This window comes from Malus sylvestris, chromosome 17 (assembly GCF_916048215.2).
Source record: "Malus sylvestris chromosome 17, drMalSylv7.2, whole genome shotgun sequence".
Taxonomy (NCBI): Eukaryota; Viridiplantae; Streptophyta; class Magnoliopsida; order Rosales; family Rosaceae; genus Malus; species Malus sylvestris.
The window spans coordinates 14,048,407-14,064,747 of record NC_062276.1 but is presented as its reverse complement, the minus strand read 5'-3'; the positions used below and the strand labels follow the sequence as shown (position 1 = coordinate 14,064,747).

The 16,341-nt window shown below is 38.8% G+C and overlaps 1 non-coding gene across 1 annotated transcript; it reads left to right on the top strand.

Annotated features, from left to right (window-relative positions):
• Nucleotides 1-14,079: 14,079 nt before the first annotated feature.
• Nucleotides 14,080-14,184, top strand: LOC126612707 (small nucleolar RNA R71). Its single transcript, XR_007619274.1, has one exon. It is a non-coding gene; the product is annotated as a small nucleolar RNA R71 (small nucleolar RNA).
• Nucleotides 14,185-16,341: the final 2,157 nt, after the last annotated feature.

The following is a 16,341-nucleotide window of genomic DNA, read 5'->3' as shown; positions in this document are numbered from 1 at the left end:
TATTATATGTCGAAGAATTATTGAGAAAACAATTAATCCAATGTGAATTGTGAAGCGTGTTGGAAGCGTACGAGCTCATCTTCCACGAACCCTGCTGGGCTGGGTAGCATCCAGTGTACCTTCAGGGATCCATCATCCCACATATTAATATATTATTAAAATTTCATTAATTAATTTGATTTAAGAACAATAATGACAAAACTGAGGCATAATATGCTTTTACCTTCGAATCCAAATAAAGTTTTGACCATCTCTATCAGAGAAAAAGAACGAATAAATCTTGTAGGATTCTTAAGTAAATGCAAGTAGGTAGGAAATTATTGCACTTATACATCTATGTGTGGTACATTTTTAATCTCTTCTATGTAACATTTGTAGTCCATTTTTTCATCACTTGGCCAAAATTGTTTGGAATTTGAAAGTTCCTCACCCAAAAATTAATAGTAATTAGAGAATTAAGGTCATGTTAGTAAAAAAAATAGATCACAAAATACTAAATAAAGAAAATTACAAATGCACTTGACGAGCATCCACTACAACACAAACTTTCACATATAGCATTTTGGTTTATAGCACTTTTGCAACAGGGCTATAAAATGCCACAAAAATAGCATTAATTATTTGAAATCTCTATCATACATAATTTTTCATAGCAGTTCAATAGCGTTATGAAAAGGCCTTGAGTTACATCTGGTGGGTTGTCATAGTGCTTTTAAAAACGCTATGGGTTATAAATGAGAAATCATGTTGTGGTAATTAAAAAACATGTGAGATGTATTTGTAAATCTCTACTTTGAATAAGTCGTCACTCATGAAGAACATTTCTATCTAACATTTTGTAACTCATTTCTTACTAATCTGACTTCAAGCATATAAAATCTAAAAATTCGTCACTCAAACACAGCGTAATGATTACTTTACCAAGGTGTTTTTTCATGTCATCTGGTTTCCTTCAGAACCAAGGTTATATGATAAGGTTACAACTTTCTATGGCCAGACAATCAAATCTTAATCATAATAACAATATCCATTCCCAAAATCGGGAGAAAGCGTGTGCATGATGGCACATAACATAATATATATCCCACTTGGTAGGAAAGGTGTTCATACTATATATGTAGGTTAATATATAATAACTAGCCTTCATGCATGCATTCACGCATGTGCAGAATGCATTTTTTTAATCACAGCGTGCTACGTGCAATGTACATGTTTTAAATGTATTTATATGCGTAAATTAACAAAAGAAAAGTCAAATATTCGAAGTAAATGAATAATCTTAGATCATGCTAGAAGAAACCCATCATGAACCAATTAAAGCAGTTGAATTCACGTAATAAAATCGATCTATAATGAATTTATATTAAGAATAGAAAAAATAATATTTAATAAACAACTGATTGAATCACATTATTGCTAGTCCATTGTGAGGCTAAGCCCACCCTCCCCCTTAGTGTAAATAATATCGTTTGTTCAAAAAAAAAAAAAACAACCATTTGACAACTAATTTAATCACATCATTATCCGCATGCGAAATACCTTTTTTATAACCGGCATTACATGTAAGATCCCACATCGCCCAGGGATGAGAATCTTGTAAGCCTTATATGTATATTCTCATCTCTACCTAGCACGAGTCTTTTTGGGAGCTCACTGGCTTCAGGTTCCATCAGAACTCCGAAGTTAAGCGAGTTCGCACGAGAGCAATCCCATGATGGGTGACCCACTGGGAAGTTTTTGTGTGAGTTCTCAGAAACAAAACCGTGAGGGCATGGTTGGGGCCCAAAGCGGACAATATTGTGCTACAATGAAGTTGAGCCCGGGATATGACAATTTGGTATCAAAGCCAATCCCTATCCGGAAGTGTGCCGACGAAGACGTTGGGCCCCTAAAGGGATGGATTGTAAGATCCCACATCGCTCAGGGGTGAGGATCCTGTAAGCCCTATATGTATATTCCCATCTGTACCTAGCACGAGGCCTTTTGGGAGCTCACTAGCTTCGGGTTCCATCGAAACTTCGAATTTAAGTGAGTTCACGCGAGAGCAATCCCATGATGGGTGACTCATTGGGAAGTTTTCGTGTGAGTTCCCAGAAACAAAACCATGAGGGCATGGTCGGGGCCTAAAACGGATAATATCGTGCTACCGTGGAGTTGAGCCCGGGATGTGGTGGGGGCCCGAGCCGAGATGTGACATTACATGCCTCTTAAGATATTTTAAACGTGTTTAAAAATAGAGAAAATAATAAACAATTGATCAAATTACATATTGCTAGCCTATTGTAAGGTACTAATTATTAAAAAAAACACTGTTAAAATGATAGAAATGCCCCTGCCACATTTGGATGCATTATTTTGAGTTGCTTTTGAAGTTTTTTTGTTTGAAAGGCATTTTGTCCATGTTGGAGATATGCCCTGAATGTCAATCTTTGGAAGAAACCTTTCAGGACAATGAATGAGTGTATAGATGACTCTTATACATCAAAAGGCAAAGATACTAATTAGGACTGTCTCAATAAACGATATATGTCCTAAATAGTGAATCCATGGACAATGGATCGATGGAAGAAGTAATCTAATGATGTTAGACTACAGAGACATTCTTCACATAACCATCATGTCCAAAAAGGTTCCTGGTCATAGGATTGTCAGAGGGATACTGACAATGCATAGACCAGTACATACTATGTCCCCTTCAATTGGAAGGATGGAAAGTCTCATCCCATTCGTGTAGTGACACTAAGACAGGTATGTAGGTGCTCATTATGGGAATGAGTTCACTGAACACAATCGAACGAGAGTACTTGCATGGAGGTTTACTCACATGTCAAGCAAGTAACTCTAATGGTTGGAATAATATAAGTAATCCTTTGACTTGAGACATCATAGTTGTCTTGGGGTTGCTGATCATTTTGATAATGAGACGTGACCACACCTCATCTTGGGTGTGTTCTATGCATTGTTGGGGTCAGTGATTTATTCTCAGAGGCATGTGAATGATCAACAAGGGATCTCTAATCCTCGTTATGAGAGGATGAATACTCTAAGATATGATTCGAGAATCTTCGGCCGAAGTATCGAGCATAATAAAGGAAAGTGTTCCTATACGACTCAATTGAATCATATAACATGAAATAATCACATTAGGGGTTTGACATAATATATCCATACCCTAATAATGTGATTGAGAGTATTGTTTTAGAGAATGATCGAATTACATTGTAATTCCAATTGAATAGGTTATCCGAACAAATTCTACATTAGCTTGGGTAGCCATGATATATGGTTAGATGTCACTCATGGCTTGTGAGTTCTTCTAGATGATTAAATAAGTAGTCGTCAAAGAAGAAGGAGAATTAAAAGTAAGTTTTAATTCACTAAGTGATTGGATTAAATATTATCAATTGGATTGGTGCCAATCACCTCACTACCTTGCTAATTAGAACCTAAAATGATTGTACACCGATACACTCTTGTAATGAGACAACTAATGGATTATGGAATAAATTAATTGGATTAATTAAGTGTTATGATTAATTAGAAAGTCTAAAGAAATCATAGAAGCGATGAAAGATCGTTTTTGGACTTAAAGAAAAGTTCGGGTTAATATGGGCCCATTAAGCCCAAACACATTGGGCTTTTATTTAAGCCCAAACCCATTGGGCTTTTATTTAAGCATAGGATGACTTGAAATAATAAAAGCCCAAAGCCCAAACAACACTAAAGGGGCCGGCCAAATAAAGGGGAAGGGAGAGAGAGGGAGTCAAGTTGTTGGCTAACTATCTTTGAGATATAAAAGGAACTTTTAGTGAAAAGTTTCATAAGGGTTTTGTGTGTTCTTTTTCACAAAAGAAGAAAACATCTCTCTCTCAAAAAAAAACACACACAAGGCCGGCCACCATAAGGGAGAAGTAGCTAATCATCTTCTCTCCCTTTTGGTTATTCATCCATCCATCTCACTACACTAGTGGGTGTGGATCTTTAGAGATCTTCAACCTTGGAGACTAAAGGAGAACCAAGGAGCACTCATTCTAGCAAGGTGGAGGAAGCAAGGAGGGAGGCTAGGCTCAAGGAGTTCCAAGAACAAAGAGCTTGGAGGTGGTCAATCCTTTGTCTCAAGTCTAGATCAAGAGGTATAAAACTATACCTTCACTTTGTTCTTCAATAATTTCTTAGATGCATCATATATGAACCTATGCTTCTTGAAGGGGATTTGCATGACTATAGCTTTGATATTATGTGATAACATGCTTCCGTTGCTAATGTATATAAATTTTGAATTGTATATGCATGCTAGTCACTAGAAATCCCACATAAATCTCATTATTTCCCTTCAGTCCAATTATTTTTTACGAAGCTTGTGACACCAAAAAACACTTGGCTTTATATATAAAGATAAGCACCCAAGTAAGTTTCGACGAAGAGCACTTATAAAATGGCAAAATAATACAATTGCACTTCAACCAAGTCAATGAATGAAAGAGAAATATGCATTACATGTAAAAAAATAAATAAAAAAAAAGACAAAAAAAAACAAATGGAAAAAGAGTAAGGAGCCGGTAGGATGAACACTAATCAGCTTTAGTTTTGGTTTTGGTTTCAGTTTTGGTTTTCAGTTTTGGATTTGGTTTTGGTTTTGGTTTCAACTTTGGTTTTGAACTTTTAAAACAAAAATAAAATATTTGTTTCTTCTCGCTTGTTAATTTTTCATTAATATTTGTCAGCAATGAGATTTGAATTTAAAACCTATTTTGATAACATAAAAACTAGTGTTACACAACCAAAGTTCTAGTACAAACTATAATGAAGTGTTAGGGAAAATAGTAGGAACTCCTAATACTACCCTCCCAAAAGTAATAACATGATAAAAGATTTTATTGCATATTAATTATTCATAATGAATAAATTAAAAATGTAAAAACAGGAACATATAACCTATTTTGTAGTAGTCGATGTTAGATTACCCACTAAGGATGTTTGAACTCACATCGTCATGCAAAGTTCAACAACTTTCTACCAATCTGGTAAAAGGCCACTTGCCGCAATTGCTTTGTTAATTTATATAAAAGAATAATCAACAATATTGGTGTGTCCTTCAAACTCCAAGGTTCTTTTGTCCGCTCTTAGCATGTAAAGTCGAGTACATATTTTTGTTCTTTATACAAATAAATTTGGGGTTAAAATTCATCCAGAATTTATAAAAGGAAATTAGTACATTGGTTTTTACTTACTTGTTGTAAACTTTCCTAATTTAAGTAAGATTGTGTAAATCCTAGATTAGATTTGATTCTAGTTATTATTTCCTATATGGACTTGATTCCTTGGGGATGAAGGAATTCTTCTCCCTCTTATTACCATAAATAAAGGCACTACATAGGGAGGAATAACACACACATTTCCTTACATTCCTACAAACACATCTATCTCTACAATCTCTCTTTGCCGCCAGCCCCTTCTCCTTAGTTAGATAAAATAGGCTATAACACGTTATCAGCACGTTCCTACCACTGCACTTAGGAATCTGACATGGAAGTTTTTTGCATCAAACTAGTTCATCCATATCATCACGCAATTAGGTTCTTCCAAAACAATGGTTTTTATCTCGATATTTTTGCAACCCTGATAGCATGAACTTTCATCATAATGCATGACCCAACTTTACGTTCGAATTTTAGATTCTACATAAATTATATATGCATTATATTCATAATTGTTGAATTATGTGAATTTGATATTGCCATGAATTGCATCAAATATATGTCTATGCATTAAATTATATATAATACACATGCAATTGAATTAAAAAAAATATATTTGGATTCGTTTGAACCCAACCCAAGAGCAAAGCCGAGACCAATGAGCCCTCAAGTCTCCAAACCCAGAACCTAACGCCATCACCAGACTCACCACCAATTTCTAACATAAGCATGGCTGTAGGCTATGCCCAGCCACCACGGCTGCTTTCCCAACGACCTGAAGTCCTCCTCGTCGAAATCGTGGCTGAGATTTTTTTGAAATATTGTCGGAGTTCGAAACCTTAACACGAACCTGATGGTTTCTTGGTTCGTAAACATTGAACTTTGACTCCATGTCACCTGGGAAGAGGTTCTACGGTGAAGCACAACCCTAGATTGCCGCCAAAAGCGACGAGTTTGATGTTCTTCCCCTACGAGCATACCCAGCACACGGCTGTGTTATTCTTCTAATCTAAAAACCAAACCCTTTAGGCTTTGGCACTTCTCGACCCAAATCAAAACCCAGATTTGGGTTTTGGGTTTGATGTCGCAATCCCTATCTTTTGGCCCACTTACGACGCCAGCCCAATTGGGCTTTAGTCTCCCAGTGTCCTGTGACGCACTAGATTACGTCCTCCCCTAGGTTCACCTTTCCATGCTGCACACGATCCTAGCTCGCTGTTGAAGTATCGATGTATTGCTCTGCGCCACACCAGATCTGTACCCTTTCATGGGCTCTCCCTTAGATCCGGCCTGTTTCTTCATTTCTCGCCTTGGGCCTGTAGCCCACCCAAGACAATTCTAACCCAATCTGGGCCTAGACCTCACGACAGAGATTTGCTCAGCCCACCTGTGGGCTTTGGCCTATGTTTTTGGGCCTCGAGCTTAAATTGTTTGTTATTTTTAGACAATTTGGGTTTTATATTTTTTCACCCACACTTTAAATTTGGCCCGAAGTCCAAATAATTAATTCAATTATAATTATAGACCTGAAGTTCTACATGCATATTCTCTTGTTGCATATTTCTGTGTATATATTTAAGTTTGTCTGCAGGAACATATGAACCTGAAGTTCATAATTATTTCGAAACCTGAGGGTTCTACAAACATGCCTTGATTGAAAACCTGAAGTTTTCCTTAAAACATCACCCATGAAAACTCGAAGTTTTTTCATGCGAATGTTAACCAATACATGTCTATTATAACCTGAATGTTCTACTCATATGTGAATGGATTGATATTTTTCTCCATTGCACTAACCACATCTTGTCCATCTATTTTGTGATAGGAACATGTCGAATTTGAACAAACTTGACTTCACCGCTTTGGAGGTCTCTGGAAGGAATTACCTCAAGTGGGTCCAAGATGTGAAGCTCCACCTCACTGCAAAGAATTTGTGTCCCACCATTGAAGATGAAATGGACAACCCGGTTGGCGAAGCTGAGAAAGCCATTACCATGATCTTCATTTGAAGACATATTTATGACAACCTGCAAGTAGAGTACCTTGCTGAGAAGGATCCACGAGTACTATGGGTCGCTTTGGCTAATCGTTTTGATCACCAAAAGCACATCTTCTTGCCTGAAGCAAGACATGACTGAAAAACCCTAAGGTTATGGCAAAAACCTGAGTAAGGAAAAAATCCATAGTCTAAGGAAAAATGTGTGAGAAATGCAAAGTCAAAAGAAACGTCAAAAGGATGTCATTATAGATATGATCATCCCAAGGTGGGTGCCTCGTTAAAACCTAGTTATGTAGCAAAAATCCAATGGGAAAATGCTCCTAATCGTAGGGAAAAAAGTACATTAAGATCAAGAAAGTATTCTTTAGGATACTCCCCCTGAGTTCGACACAATTTCAAATAAAACTAGCAATGTTACAACTTAGAAAGTTTACGCATACCAATTCCTTGAACAAGCTTCTAAACCGTTGCCTTCGGTAGTGATTTGGTGAAGAGGTCGGCCAGATTGTCTTATGAACGGATTTACATGACTTCAATCTTCTGATGCTGTTGTTGTTGATGTGAGAAGAAGAACTTCAGCATAATATGCTAGGTGTTGTCTTCTTTGATGTAACCTTTCTTAAGTTGTTCGATGCATGTTGCATTGTCTTCATAGATCGTTGTCGGGACATCCATGATAGGGTAAAGACTGCAGGAGCTTCGAATATGGCCCACAACTGCTCTCAACCAAAAGCATTTCCAAGTTGCTTCATGTAAGGCGAGAATTCCAGCATGGTTAGATGAAGTGGCAACTAAGGTCTGTTTAGTTGACCTTTAAGAGATTGCGGTGCCTCCAACGACAAAGACATAAATTGTTTGAGAACAAGCCTTGTGTGGTTCAGATAAGTATCATGCGTTGGCATAACCAACAAGGCGAGGATCGACTAGAGAAGTGGGGGATGCGGCATCACTCGAGGATCTGTAAGGATAGAACAAGCCCAAATCCGTAGTACCCTTAAGGTAACTGAAGATGTCTTTAACACCAGTCCAGTGTCTACATGTTGGTGCATTACTATATCTTGTCAAAAGATTAATAGCGAAAGAGATGTCGAGTCTAGTGTATTGAGCCAAGTACAATAAAGAGCCTATCATACTTAGATGAGGAACTTCAGGCTCTAAAATCTCTTCATCATCTTCATTCAGACGAAAGGGATCTCGTTTTGCATCTAACTATTGAACGACCATAAGAGTACTCGCAGGCTTCATTTTATCCTTGTTAAAACGGCATAACACCTTCTGGATGTAGTTCGATTGATGTATTAAAATTCCATCCGAACAGTGCTCTATCTCGAGAACGAAACAGTATCGAGTCTTTCCTAGACCTTTCATCTCAAATTTCGACTTCAGGTGTGCGGCAGTTCTCCCGAACTTTTCAGGAGTTCCGATAAGGTTCATGTCATTGACATATACTACAACTATCGCAAAATCGGAATGTGACTTCTTAATGAACACACAAGGCATAGTTCATTGTTCACATATCCCTGACTAGTGAAATACTCACTCAGACGATTTACCACATTCTTCTGGATTACTTCGAACTGTAAAATGGAAAGCCTCAACCAAATTGAGAACGTGTTCTAGGATTTGGAAATATTTGATTCAATTAATGTAAGTTCATTGGGAACTTTCATATAAACTTCCATATCAAGATCCCTATAAAAATACGCAGTTACGACGTCCATCCACTACATATTCAATTTTTCGAAAACTACCAAATTGATAAGGTAGCGAAAGTAATCTCATCCATAATGGGTGAATAAATTTCATCATAATCAATCCCGGGGCGTTGTGAGAAGCCTTGCGCAACAAGACAAGCAAGAACCTAGTCCACAAAGAGAGCCAAGTGGCCAATCCTCTCTAACCCAAGAAGGCATGCCATACCCCTATAAAAGCCATCTCATTCTCTCCAAAACCTAATTCCAATTCTCTTGCTAAATTCTCCAAACACTTTTCCCTCAAAATTCTAACTTTGGCATCGGAGGTTCTTTAGCCATAGCCCCCCATTCATCGTGGGCGCGGGAGGCTCTTAGCCTTGACCTAAGGTGTTATTTGTTTTGTAGGTGCAATTTTGTCCAAGATCAAGGAGGAAGAAATTTGCATCCACAAATTGGTGCTTTCATTGAGAGCAGAGTCACACACTTGTAGAAGACTCTCGCATCAAAGGTTTTTCTATTTTCTTGTCCATTTGTAGATTTTTTGCACGTTCTTATTATTAGAATTTTTTATTTGCAAAAATTCTTTGGTAAAACGTAAAAGAGAAGTACAATGGCTAGAAATTTAGAAAATTCAACTAGTGAAAATTCCAATATTCAAGAGATGGAACCACAGTGATCCACGAGGCTAAATGTGACAATAAGCGGAGTGGCATCATCATTACGAGGCTCCACCATGGCAACCACCGCGGTGGCCACCACAGTAACCACCCGCGGTGAAGTTTATGGCACCACTACCACGGCCCAAGTCGTGCCATCCAAACTTACATGAGCCCAAGCCCAAGCTGTGCCATCCAAGGCCTACGACACCAAACCCACGGCCCAAGCCATGTCACTTCAAGCCCAACGCGTTGCCAAGCCAAGCCAAAACCTCGCACACACGTGCGCCACACGCCGAGCAGCCTACTCTCGTAGGCCAGCCTGCTCTTGTAGGCCAGCTTGTTCCTGCAGCCCAGCTTGCTCTCATGGCTTCCCAAGCAGCCCAAGTCGGCCCAAGACTATCTCAACCATTTGGACCTACCATCGAGCCAGGGGCATTCTCACCATATTTCTCCACGGATTTGACATTTTTCAACTCAAATCTCGTGCCCGGAGTCTACCACCTTTCCACTGCTCAAGGAGGCACATTCCTCCCAAGCTTTTCCAACCCGAATGACAAACAACACTTGTCTTGACAAGTCATAGAGTTGACGAGCGCCCTTACACAACAGATGATCTTGGTGAATTAACTCTTGCAACACACCAAGATCCAATGTGCCCCAAACGAGGTGTCCCAAAGTAGGATAAGGCCAGACGAGGAACCTTTTCAACAGCATCCTGGCAAGCAGCCTCTCGACCAACCAAGAACCAAGCGTTTGGGCAACTTACACTCCCTATTGGGCCCCCGAGATAGCATATACTCTCGTTTTAGCACGTGGAGGAGAGTGTACTCTCGACTAGGCCCATAGAAGAGTATACACTCATGGTTAGGGCCACGCTCCGATAATCAACATGAGCAGCCTTCGCGGTAAAACGTTTATTCACAGTTAGGCCTGCAATGAGCATTCTCCACATCACATCGGAGTAGGCAGCATGATAAACAGAGTGAAGCAGTTACTCAATCCGGCTCAAGTTCAACCATCAGCCTACGAAGAAATCCCTCGCCTGTTAAGAATCTACCTCATGCATTGCAGTTGCGGCATAGACGAGCCAAGCATGGAGAATAGCATCCTAGACTAGTAGGTCAAGACCTGGGACAGCCGAAGGCTCCGCTACCCTAACAAAGGAAAATTCAAGAAGAGGTAGAAAGACTCTTCAACGAACGGTTGTGTGATTTCCAACGCAACGAAGTGACCGATGAAGCACTATGACGGGATATGACCAACATGAGCAGGTCACCCTTAATGAATGAGATCGAGTAGGCAAAGCCTCCACGCAAGTTTAGCATGCCACACTTCACATATTTCAAAGGAGATGGAGATCCGCATAGGCACTTGAAGCACTACCAAAGCGCGATGGTCATTTATCGGAACAACGATGCCTTTATGTGCAAAATATTCACCACCACTTTACAAGGCAAGGCGCAAGATTAGTTTCACACCTTGCCACCACGATCCATCCGAAGTTCTGATGATATTTCTTGGTTTTCACCAAAAAGTATTCATCCTACTGCTCGATCAAGAAAAAGTCTGACCACTTGTTCAATGTGAAGAAAAACCCAAAAGAGTCGCTCTGTGCCTACATGAAAACGTTCAAAGCAGAGAAAGCAAAGATCGTCGGATGCGACGACTCAATAGCAAGTGCATCATTTCAAAAATGACTCCCAGCAGACCACCCACTGTTCGGAGAAATGATCATAGAAGGCTTGACAACCGAACTATTTTAGGTTCTCAATTCCGATCCACCAAATCCTTCGCGACATCAAGAATGAGCCATGGTTCAAGCTATTGAAACAATCGAAGGGAGATACTTCCAAGACGATTCGAATCAATGGCATCTTCGTCGAATTTGAGCACTTGGGGGCCACCAGCAACTTTAAAAAGAGGAAAATCCAGCAGGCTCTACTAGTCTCACAGGTCCAAGCAGTCGACACCCAACCTAGACCCATTATTGGCTTTATCGAGTAGGATACAGAAGGTGTCAATTTCCTACATGACGACGCACTAGTAGTATCTATCCAACTTTCCCATGTTATAGTTGACAGAATAATGGTTGACAATGGAAGTGCAGTCAACCTACTTCAACTTTCAATCATTTAGAAGATGGGCTTGGACTCATATGCCGAGCAGAGGTATTCACCAAATTCTACAAGCATACCTCAACTGCCATCAGTCACATCACACTTGACGTGAAAACACAGCCAGCTGTCTCATAGCAGACGTTGGTTAATCAAGCTGGATGTCGTCACTTCCGCCAAGTATAAAAAAATCTGATTCTGTATCCTAGGTGGAGGAGTCAGAGAGATCAAGTCTGACCTGGTTGCATCTCGACGATGCACTGTGCGAGTGTTGAATGAGTCAAAGAAGAAGACCTTTACCCCCGTAGAGGCTACCGAAGTCCAAAAGGACAAAGAGGCTACCAAATAACAATTACAGCAAGTGGATCAAGAAGATGGCTCCCAAGCAGACGAGATAGGATAGACAACCAAAGAGGACGCCGATGACATCATTCTTGATCCCCAACAGTGAAAAAAGAAGGCTAGAATTGGCTCACGCCTAAGCCCAGCTGATGAGTAGATTTTATATTATATATTTTACCCTATTCTTAGTATATTTTGGTTAATATTTTGGAAGAATTTTGATACTTTGAATTGTATTTCCAATATAGGACTTTCGACTTCCTCTGGAGCAAAACAGGACCAAATGGATGAATTTTGGAGTAATTCCAGTTGGAGGACGTTTGTGAGTCACTTAGCTTGATTTTATCAAAATTTGGGATTTTTCCACCAAGCGGTTATTTTCTGGCGATAAAATAACGGAGCGATGTGCAATGCTGGAAAATGACGTTTTTGGGCTTAAATTGCGTTTTTGGAGCCCAAGATGACCTCGGATGGGTTCGTGGCCTTCTGGAGAAGTGTTCAGAATATTCCAAACATTAAATCCAGCTATATTGGACCAGTTTTGGAGCAGCTTATGGGTCCAAAACATGGCTGTTCAGATTTTGGACGAATTTTACAATTTTAATTTAGGGTAATGTTTCTTCTGTTTTTTTTTTTTTTATATGGGGATTAGGGTTTGTGTGGTGGTTTAGCAAATATATTGCTTGGCCATCTACCATATTTGAGTAGGCTTTCTTTTATGCAATTTTGGAGACAGATAGAATTGCTAGGGTTTTAGAGATTTTCTACTTGAATGTGCTTTCAATCCTTTTCTTAAATATATTTTCTAAGATTTTAATTATGAATATGCGTAACTAATTCCTTTTGCTAGGGCGAAGCCTTGAGCCTTAGCATGAATATGTGATTTTTATTTAATTGCTTATGATTGATTGCATGCATACTTTGAATTGTTAATCACCGGGATAAAAACTATCTAATTGTCTTAATGCCTGATCATCATTAGGATCTTTAGAAAAGTAATTTGATGCAATTTTGGTCGGAAGGTTCCCTGAAATTGACGCTGGCTTCTTGTGATTAATAATTGTAATTTCACTTAGGATGAACACCACGTCTTAAGGATTGCATGGTTTTTCAAAAGATTTTCATAAAGCATAATGAGTCTTTCATGTTCAGATTTGATCCGAACGTTCGGACGGGTTGCATGTTAGATATATGTTCTATGTTGGAGGTTCCAAGTAGAATATGAATTAGGAAAATCTAACCTTCAAAGTGACATGTGTAGATCATAAGTAATTGGTAAAAGTTCATAGGATTGCTAGGTGATGGTGGAACCCTAATGCTTTCTTAATTTGATTTCTCCCAAAACTATTTTCTTTTCCTTCTAGTTTTCAATATTGCAGATTGTTTACTTTAATTAATTAATTTCATTTTTATTTTAAGTAGGTTATAAAATCAATCACCTCAATTTCTATTTTGCAATAATTAATTGAAATTTGGTTAGTTTCGAATTATTTAATAATCCCTGTGGAGAACGACCTTGCAAGATCCTTTATACTACAACAACCTTGTGATTCTTGCAAGTATTATAGGAGTTTTTATCGCATTCACATAAGTAATAAAATCCCTATCAAGAAAATGGCGCCGTTGCCGGGGACGCTGAAAATTATTAAATGAATTAACCTGCTCCGCTGTGTACTCCGGATAAGCATCTTTATGTGAACAGCTCAAAAAATCATGATTTGTCATGCTGCAAATGCTGCAGGCAGCTTGTAAAGGCTGCTGTACAGCAACCTGTGAACCCGAAATTCTTTGTAATAACATGTCAAATTTTGCCTCAAATCTTTCAAGCTTTTTCTCCATTTTTTCAATTTGTGTCGACACATATGGAAAACCATTAGACATCTAAAAAACAGACCTAGATTATGGCTGCTCAACTGCCCACTGTGGTGTATCTACTGCCATTTTTTCAAATAACAAACAAGCCTCTTGTGCAGTTTTATCCTTGTACGAACCTTCGCATGAAGCATTGACTAGAGTTTTTGTAGTCATATTCAACCCTCTGAAAAATATATGCATCTGATCAGTAGTGTTAATACCCGAATCCAGACATTTTCTAATCAACTCCTTGAACCGCTCCCACGCCTCATGAAACTCTTCATTTGATTTTTGTGCAAAAGATAAAATCTGAGTTCTCATGTCAAGAGTTTTTGAAGCTGGATAATACTTGTTTAAAAAATTTTCACTGAGTTGGGCCCAAGTACTAATGCTTCCCGATGGGAGTGTGAGGAGTCATCTCCTTGCTTGATCTTTTAGAGTGTATGGAAACAAACGGAGCTTAATAGATTCGGCTGAAAATCCCCTCACCAAAATATTTTTGCATCCCATTAAAAATTCTGCAATATGCATGTTTGGATCGTCAGTCGATAAACCATGAAATGTAGGTAGAGTATTCAACATGTGCTGCTTTATTTCAAATGTAGACCCTTCCTCCACTGCCGGATAAGTAATGCAAATTGGTATATTTGTGGTATGGGCTGTTAAATAATCACTCAAAGGCTGATCAGCCTCTGGAATAACAAACGTCATTTTTTCTTTACTGTGCAGATCCCCAGAAATTAAAGATTGCTGAAAAGTACCCTGCTGATAGGAGCATATTTATGCGACTTAGTTAGCTTGTTCTTGCGCATTTACGTTGTGTTTTCTTAGTTATTTTATTGTTTAAAGTCATTTTTGTGTGTTTTCAGATTCTAAGAACAAAGTATGCAAGAAGATGCATTTTGGAGGCCTTTGGAGCAGTTTCGGGTTTGGAATGGATAGCAAATGTATGGAGCAAGGTGGATGGACGAAATTGAAGACTAAAGAGGCTAAGAATGTGAAGAATTATTATACAAAGGATAAAGAACTCAGCCACAAAAGGGTGTCACTCCACAATGCACCTTCCTTGCCGTGCAATCACCATTGTATTCCCTTTGGATTCCCATGCCATGCTTAATCACCCTTGTCCCCTACATTATTTCTGATTTCATGCCTTAATACATTTAATTATTACACTCAATTGCTGCATACCTCTTGTTCCCTTCACCCATCAAATTTCATACAACTTTCACAACCATTACATGCACCAATTGATGTTCCATCAGCCACCTTTGGAATCCCATGCCGTGTGCAACACATGTTGCTGCACCTTTGACTCATTTCTGAAACATTTCACCTCCCTTTTCATTTCTATGCAATGTGCACAATCATTCATGCTCCCTAGCTGCAACACCACTCCATTTTACCCTCCATACTTTGCATCATTACTTCATTTTCATCCTTGGACCATTGCACACCACAAATTCACCCTCATTGCTGTGCACTTCCTCCATTGCCTAACCTGATTCTCTAGGGTTTTTAGGGCCTATATATACATGTTAACACCCCTTGGCCAAAGGATGACCTCCCATATTCATCATTCATCATAGAAAATTCGTCCATACACACCCTAGGCAGCAAAACACCCCAAAAACACCATTCTAGTGTCCAGAAAACATAATAGCCACTCCACCTTCTTCCACCCTCTTTGCCGAGTTCTCCACCACCCTTCAACCATCAAACACTCCTCCACACTCACCCTAAACCTTTCCATACCATTCCCCATCCATTCTACACCATAAAACTACCCAAAATCTGTCCATAAACCAATCTGCCGCAAGCAAGGGAAAGGAGAAATCTTGGATGCACTTGCTGCCAAGTTGGAGCATTCTAGGTGTTTTCTTTCTTTGGATTTTAATGTCTAATTCATGTAATCTTTGTTTTGCTTTAAGTATGATTGGCTAATTTTGTTTTGGCTAAGGGTGTATTCAAAACCATGTTTATATATGTGAAATAAGTTGATTACTTCCAGTTATTGTTGCATAAGTTGTGAATACAATTTGCTTAACCGTTGGATTTAGAACTTATTCTTGCATGTTGATTGAGAGTGCACGCTTAATTTGCATGCTTGAATTTGGTGCTAGGATATAAATTTGTTTCACCTAATTGTTATGAATTTATATTCGCAAGTAGTGAAGGTCGCTAGTCACGATCGTGTTAAGTAGATTCCTGGCAAAAGTATCATGCTTTTCATAGTTACAAATGCCTTGTCGATGCTTATGATTTCCAAAGAACGTAATGATTCTAACTTGTGTCTTTATCATGCTGTTCATATAGAGAACTTGTTAGGAATAATTTGTTTGCGATGCATATTCATCCAATTCAATGATTCTAGGGAAATCTGAAGGTTAATTTAAGCGGACCTAATTAACTTGGAGTGTCGAGGTTCATAACTTATTGAATTGATAACTGGAAATTGATTTACGTTGCATATATTTCATG